We start from the raw sequence: 8,898 nt of genomic DNA, 5'->3' as shown, positions 1-8,898 counted from the left end.
GTCAAAAAATAAATTTAAATGATGGAATTGAAGAGGAAGATTATTTTTTAAAATTTATAATGCATATAATGTTTTATTTTTTATTAATTTCTGTTTTCTTTATCTTTTTATTTTTATTTTTATATTACATTATATTTTTTTTATATACATTATATTACATTATTTATTTCACAAATAGGCGGATTGATAATGCATTCTTATGCCATCTTTATCCAGAGCAAGTCATCGTCAAAATGATTGTATTTTTCTGGACATGCCATTGTCTCAAACATAGACGATCCAAATCAATGAATTATCTACTAAGTTGGATTTCAATTCTAGTTTTGGCATGGATTATCCTGATTCCTTCTTGAACATTTGCACGTTCTAGATCATAGGTAAAAATTTGCAACTTTTAAATTTTTGTGTATATATATATATAATTAAGCAATATAATTAAAATATTATGTATATTATACAATCTATACTCTTTTAACACGGTATTCTGAAAAGATGGTTTCTTCAATATGACTCAATAAATGTAAACTCATCTAGTATAAATATTTCCATCATGTTTTTGTTGATATTTTTTTGATTTGTATTTCTAGAATTTGTTTATAACGATTTGGATATAAGATGGAACAAATTAATCGTGTTATAAGAGGGTAATTATATTGTTAATAAAAAAATATAAATATATAAAAAAATATGCTAATATAAATATACATATAATGTATAATATGATTTAATTACTTTATAGATATAAATTTATTATAATATATTTTTATAATGATTTAATAAAAAAAATTATATTTATGTTATATAACATTCTTAATATATACTTATAATGATTTATTAGAAAACATACTATCAAATATTCATCGAACATTGTGATTTCACTATGCATATTACACATATGCTCGAAGAGTGAAAATATTTTTAATGAAATGTTTCCAAATCAATAAATAGAATGAAGACACTATTTCCTGGTCAGCTAGATCTCCAGATTTGATATTACTAGATTTTTAGATTTTTTCTTATGAAAAATATTGCATATCATAATAACTAGACTATAATTTTGAAGTATATAATAGACTCTGCTACGATAACAGAAATAAGGAATGCAATAGTTCAAAAGTTTTATCAATATTTCGAATATCATTCAATGAAATAAAAAATGAATAAAGTAAAATATTTCAGAAAGTTTTAGAATAAACATATCTTAATACTTTTATATTTATATATAGAAGTATTATTATAGAATTTATTATATTATAATATAATATATATTATTAATATATATTATTAATATATATATTAATTATATATTATTATAAGAAGTATTATTATAGAATTTATTATTCTATGAAATATAAAAAATAGAATGTTCTGTTTAAAAAAACCAAAGTTCATATTTCTTTGTTATATTGATTTGTCAGGAAATTATTGTTATCATATTATATATTTTTTTAAATCTTATAATTTTTATTGGAAATATTTTCGTGTATTTTGAAATAAGAAAGATAAAAGTAAAAAAAGTTTATGGAATACTGTACATTTTTCTTTTTTTTTTTAATGTTTATGAATATTACTGATGATAGAAACATTTCTAAATTTTTTTTCGAATACGATTTTGATTTTTTTTTTACTAATTTCTACTAGTTAACAGAATACATCCTTGTATATTGTAATATAATATTGTAATATAATATGATAATCCAAATCTTTCTGATTTATTTCATTTTTTCTATTAACTTTGATATCTTTGAATGTTGCTTCATAGATATAATATTTCATAAAAGAAATCATCATCTGAAGTGATCGTATATTTCAGTAACACGTCAAACTCTTATAGAGTTCTAATTAATGAAAAGCTAATCTTCCTTACATTTGTCATTATATTAAAACAGATGCAGATAATACTCGATTTTTCTTATTTATTTTTTTATTTTTAATTATTGCTTTTTTTTCTGTTAAAATTATTTATTCATCTCAATTTATCTAAATATTCCATTTTTTAAGAAATATATTTGTGCTTATATGCATCTCATAAGAATATGTATATATACAAATGTATATAATATGTATATATGCAAAAATAACTAGCCAGTTACTTGTTCTGTATTCTGTTCAGTATTCCGTTATCTGTTGTTCTGTCTACATGTTCATTGATGTCTCAATCTAGTACATGCAAGGACTGCCGTTTATTATTAGTATTTTCTATTATTCATTGTTCACATGCATTAATAATTCATTTATAATATATCTATTTAGTATTGGTTATTATATTATTAATTATTAATTATACAATATAAAAAGAAGAAAAGGAGAAAAAAATTATACAAAACAAATGTCATTAAATATAATAATAACAGCTTTGCATAAAATAGAAATTTTATTCGTTATTATTTCCGGTATCGAAGAAGAAATTGTCAAATAAATTGGAAATGTTCTAACTTATATAAAGATTGTATGATTTTCTTTCAATATTTTCGAGTAAAAAAATTGACTCTCTACGGATTCCTAACTTCCTTGCTAATATTGCCACGACATCTATGATTAGCAGAATTTCCAATACCTTGAACAATCAAACCGTTCGCTTGGATCCTGTGTTTGCTCATTGCTTTGTTTATTCATCATCTTTGTTTATCATCATGTTTGTGTGTTGCGTTTGGATAAAAAAAATGGCAAATCTGTATTTCTTCTCTGAATTGAAAAGCATGATTTTTTTTATTTTTGGAGTTCTGATAAACATATTGCCGCTTTTCGATTCGCCAATACACTTGATCTTTATAGAGAAACTTCAGTTTCTTCTTTTCTTTTATTGCTTTCAGATATGTTTAAAAGTTTCTTAGAATTTTTATATTCTTGTTATCGAACATATTCAAAATATACTCAATACCTATTTTATTTTATTTTTTTTTATTATTTATTATAATTGTTATTAGAATTTTTTTTGTATGTCTTTCCTTTTATTCTTCCTTATCATTTTTGACTTTAGAACTTTCCAGGATTTCTTCTTTTAATTTCTCCATTGTTTTTTGAAGGAATTAATATCCTTTTTCTTAATCTTCTAATCTTAATTTTCTCTTCTGCTAATTTTGATTAATAAATTGATTAATATTGATCGATTATTATTTTTTGAATTTATTTTCTTGATAGAAAATCATTACTTTTTGAATGCCTTTTTTTTATCGAGGATTGTTTTCCAATTAATTTGAAATTACTGTCCAGTACTTGCTATTTGAATGAATAGGATCTATTTAGTTGACTTTTTTACTGTCTTATCAAATTTTTGTATTGCTGCATTCAGTTCTTTGAAAAAAAAATATTCAAAAAAAAATAACTTAAATAAAATAAGTCTTATATCAAATTAAAGCTTTATAGTCTATTTCTCTTTTAGATCGTTTTTTCGATTCTTTTCTTTCATTTACGACTATCTATTTTTCATATTGAGATCTTTTCTTATTGAGATCTCATTGAATTTTAAAGCTATTATAAGCTATTATAAGCTATATCATATTTATAAAATGTTCCTCTATTTCTCTATCTCTATATTTCAGTAAATAATATTGGTATCTGTATCATATATCTTTCGATGCCCAATAAAATTCTATTTAATTTTGGCATAAAGAACTTTTTTTTCAGAAATTTTTCTATCCTCTTCTCTAAAGTATAATTGACATATATATTTTTGTTATCTTTCAATGATATAAATCCAGTTGATTTATCAATAATTTGTTAATATCTATATAATTTGTTGTATATTTTTTTATGCACGATATTATTCAATTAACGATATATCATTCAATTATTCAATTTTGGCATCGAGATATTTTTTTTTTATAAAAATAAAAATTTTTTGTTCTATTTATTTAACTAATACACTTCAATTAGGTCTCGATTATTGACTGAATAGTCCACTATTGACTTGTAAAATATGTTTGCTTATCATAAATGGATAATGGATTAGTCAGCCTCAAACTGGGATTTCTATGTTCAAGACTTCCTTTTCATCCTTATTTATGGCTGAATTAATGCAATACTGAAATTTTGTATATTATATTTGTATTAATGCACTTATGGTCTCTATTTAATTTAAAAATGATCTTTACTTAATTCTTTTATTATTTTTTGAGAACGTAATAGATGTATTATGTTTCAATTAACACTAACTTGAGCCGTTTAAACCAAACGATATACTACTGCCTTTTACCATTAAAAGTTCAATTTTCATAGAAAAAAAATATTTAACGTCACATTATTCTCATTGTCACATTAGGCAGAAGCATATTACGTGATATATTATGATGCTTGGCATTGGTAGAACCTAATCACGTGGCGTATTTCTGTCAAAGATGACAATAGAGATAATGTAATTATGTATTACATGACATGCTATACTTGATTTTGTCAAAAGTGTGATCACGTGATGTACTTGTAACAATGGTAGAGGGAATAGTGTGATATCATGTATTTTTCTCATGTGAAAATTTATCAAAAAAGATATCTCATTTTTAATGGTAAAGAAAATAGGATACTATCTTCTATCTACAATTATATATCATCTTAATAAACAATTAAAATAAAATTTTAATAAAAAAATTAATAAATAATGAAAATTAAATATTCACTATTCTCAGCATCATATATTAGCATTTTATTTAGAATAATCTATTTAAAATATTTTATACCTCTTAATTTAAATATCAATTATAATATTAGAAATTGAATATGAATGAATTTATTGTAATGGCATTTGAGAATAAAAATTATATTTTGGATTTTCATGATTTTTTTATGATTATTTATAATCGCTTCAATTGATTATTAGCAATTGTCATTATTGCTAAACTATTTTTAATCAATAAATGTATTTCTTTCAGAAATTTAATGAGGTTTTTTATTTTTTCTTTATTGAAATTATTGCTGGATAAATTTTGAAGCAAACACGGGAGTTTGTGTTTTTCAGATAATGTATTCCAGTAAGAATAAATATTCTATTTTAATTATCTGTCTACAATCATTGCAAATGGATGCTAGCTTTTTAGATAAAATGAGTGATTTTTGTGTTCAATTTTGAGTTTGAATAAAGCTACTTATTTTACTACGTAATAATATTCTGAATAGTTAGATCAAATCAATAGCTAGTACAAACCCTCGTTTTTCATGATTTATTTAAGATAATTATTATTATAACAATTTTTTTTTCTATTCTGAATTTATTAGAATAGTAATTACATTATATATTCATCAATCAATAGATATATCTTTGTTCTCAAAGAAGTGCAAATCTATTCCTTTTATTCTCTCTGGCACTATTTACTTTCTCTTCGTCAGTGAAATAATTTTCTATTTCTATTTTTTTATTTTAGATATGATTTATTTTTTATTAATTTTTTATAAAAAAAATATCAATACTATATTAAAATGTTATTATATATATTATATATTATTAAAGTATTAAACACTTATTTATTATTAAAATATTAAAATATTCATGAATAAATTTTAAAAATTTCGAAAAATTTGATTTTTATTTCTATATTTTTCTTTATTTCGACCTACTATGCATTGCCAACTAAAAAAAAAAAATTAAATATTTTATATTAGTCTATATTACTCTTTGCTTTTATATTTCTCTAATCTTTTATTTTTCATTTGTTATGTTAAATTTATTCATTATAAATTTCCAAAAAAGAATATCAAAAATAAAAATTAAAAAAATATATAATAAAAAAAAAATTTTGAAGTATGAAAATGATTTATGTTGGTCATTTTGGTACTTTCTCTTTATTTTTGTGTCCTCATTTAATAAATAAAAAAACAAATGATTGCTTTAATAAGTATACTTATTATATAATATTATTTTTATATTATTTTGCATAAATTTTTATTATAATTATATACTTATTTCATTGCTTTATTATTTTTTTTATACCGTTAGGCAAATGTTTTTTATCTTACTATTTAAGCTGCCGTGATATATTAGTTTTTATCTTTCTATTTCTATAAAATTTCATTCAATATAATCCTGTATTATTATTTCCTGTTTATTTTTGATTTGTTATTACTGTTCTAAAAAATCATAAAAAAATTGAACTTCTAGTATCCCAAAAAATCATCTTTTTTAAGATTAACTGATTAATGGTTAAGTCTTAAATTTTTTTTTCTACTCGAAAAACTAATATGTTACTTCATAACAGCAACAGTTTTGCTTTTTTTATTCTAATCCATAATGATGAATTCATATCTTATTATAAGTCACTTGCAAAAATTTATTTGATTAAATATTATTTTTTAAATTACCTGCATATCCTTTCTGTGAAATCGGTTTGTTTATGATTGCAAGTAAGTTTGAAATATGTCTTATGAAAATTTAATTTATTATAAATAATGAAATGGATAATATCAATATATTATATTATAATTTATATTATAATTAATATTATATATGATAATTATTTTCGTGATTCACTCATCTAAAATAAAACTGGAATTGAAAATTGATTATTCTGCAGGTACATTATTATCTGTTTTTAACTATATAACTGCTCTATTCAGTTATAAAAATTTAAACGATTTTGCAATTTCTATTATATTATTTAAATATTTTGCAGTAAATTTTAGCTGATTTAACATATTCAGCCATAAAAAATCTTATAATAAAATATTTTTTCTTAATTTTTCAAAAGAACCTTTGATTAATCAACAAATAATAGAAGTTACATATAATGAAAAAATTGATAATTAACCATTTTATATTTATGACAAAGATATAAATTAACGATACTAAAAGTATTAAATACTTATTTAGACATTATCTATAATAAAGATTTGGTTTTTTACTTATTGATTGGTCCTAATATTTAAATGATTTCATTGATATAGTAATCATTGTTTTATTACAGTTGTATGTATTATTTAAATAAAAAAATTTAAATTAAAAAGGAATCCTAGAAAATTTTTTAATTAATTGTCTGCAGGTCTGTTAAATTAATTATTGTCTGCAGGTCTGCTAAATTAATTATTGTCTACAGATCTTCATTTTAATTCATTTCTGAATAACATATATTTCAATATTAAAGAATGTTTTAAATATACAATTGGTTGTAAATTAATACAATACATAAAATAAAAATCAAAATATTTAATTATATATTATTTATCTATGAGAAATTGACTAGGCAAAGGAATGCAGATCTGGTTGGATTCCTAGATGTTTTGTCATTATTGGCTGAATTTGTTACATCCATGTATTCTACAACAAAGAAAATCATGCTAAAAACAAATGAGATAAAATATTAATTTTATAACATTAGCGTAAATTCAAAATAAAATATCAACTATTAATTAAGAACACAAATCATTTCAAAAGTAAATAAGAATTTATTTAATATTATCATAAATTATTTTTATTATTAATATATACGTTAATATAAAGAAATTCACTTTAATATTTCATAATTCACTTTAATATTTTTATTAAATTTAAATTAAAAAGAAAATCCTAGAAAATTTTTTAATTATTGTTTGCAAGTCTGCTAAATTAATTATTGTCTGCAGATCTTCATTTTAATTCATTTCTGAATAACATATTTCAATATTAAAGAATGTTTTAAATATACAATTGGTTATTAAATTATAATTAATACAATACATAAAATAAAAATCAAAATATTTAATTATATACTATTCGTCTATGAGAAATTGATTAGGCAAAGGAATGTAGATCTGGTTGACTCCTGGATGTTTTATTATTATTGGCTGAATCTGTTACATCCATGTATTTTATAACAAAGAAAACGAATCATGCTAAAAACGAGTGAGATAGAATATTAATTTTATAACATTGGCGTAAATTTAAAATAAAATATCAACTATTAATTAAGAATACAAATCATTTCAAAAGTAAATAAGAATTTACTTAATATTATTATAAATTATTGTTATTGTTAATATATACGTTAATATAAAGAAATTCATTTTAATACTTCACAATTCACTTTAATATTTTTTTCTCATGTTAAAATTTTTTTGAAAAATTGGAGTCTTTTGAATCCGATATTTTTTTTTCATTTAAGAATATATTATTCATTTCTTCTTCCTCGGAAATGTCTTTTTCGTGATATTTCCTTGAAATGTCTTCAACATATTTATCCATGTATTTTTTCCATAGATTGTAAGATATTAACAATCAATCCTTTGGTCAAATTTTACAAATCTTTTTTTTCATTTCCGGTTTTATTATGTTTAGAACATATATTGTGTTCCTGACATATATGCCAATAATTTTGATATATGAAATCCATGTTTCAAAATTTGATTTATTTTAAAGTATTTTCTTTTGGTTAATGTCATTCAATACATTTTATTGATTCATAATTTTTTAATGTTTAATTTTAATTTTTTTTTAATTGTTTGCATATGATATATATTATTTTTAATAAGTCAGTTTATCATTTATTTGTTTGATGCTTTATTCACTATAATACAGAACATTATTACTGCTACCATTACTATTTCTATAGCTAAGGAATATTAGGAAATAACTTTTCTGTTATCATTTTTCAAAATTCGAAGAATCTTTTTACTGATAAATAGAAAATCAATTGTGCTTTTTTGAAAATTAAAAGTATTTTAAAAATTATTTTGGCATCTGTTACTAAACTATTTTTTTTACTAGCACAAACAATTATTCAATTATAAAGAAGAAAGAATATAATATATAATATAATATAATATTTTTATAATATCTTCACTATTTTGTCATTTTGATGATATTTTTCGAAGCAGACAATATTATTTAAATATTATTATTTATTCATTTAAAATTTAATATATGTTTATAATCAACATATATTTTTTTCTTCCATGATGATTTAAAAAATTCTTCTGTAAGTTACTATGTTAGCTTTT

General features: G+C 20.7%; 1 protein-coding gene across 1 annotated transcript in view; it reads right to left on the bottom strand.

The window, feature by feature from the left end:
* Nucleotides 1–7,221: 7,221 nt before the first annotated feature.
* The window catches only part of LOC122714508 (protein TAPT1 homolog), a 110,167-nt gene continuing 108,490 nt past the window's right edge, over nucleotides 7,222–8,898 (bottom strand). The window contains exon 10 of the mRNA XM_043935882.1: nucleotides 7,222–7,240. The gene's annotated coding sequence lies outside the window, so the exon portion shown is untranslated. The remainder of the gene's footprint in view (nucleotides 7,241–8,898) is intronic.

The sequence above is a fragment of the Apis laboriosa genome, unplaced genomic scaffold, assembly GCF_014066325.1.
Source record: "Apis laboriosa isolate Shangri-la unplaced genomic scaffold, ASM1406632v1 scaffold30_cov140, whole genome shotgun sequence".
Taxonomy (NCBI): Eukaryota; Metazoa; Arthropoda; class Insecta; order Hymenoptera; family Apidae; genus Apis; species Apis laboriosa.
Note: the sequence above shows the minus strand (reverse complement) of the source record. Positions and strands in the feature narration are given on the sequence as shown.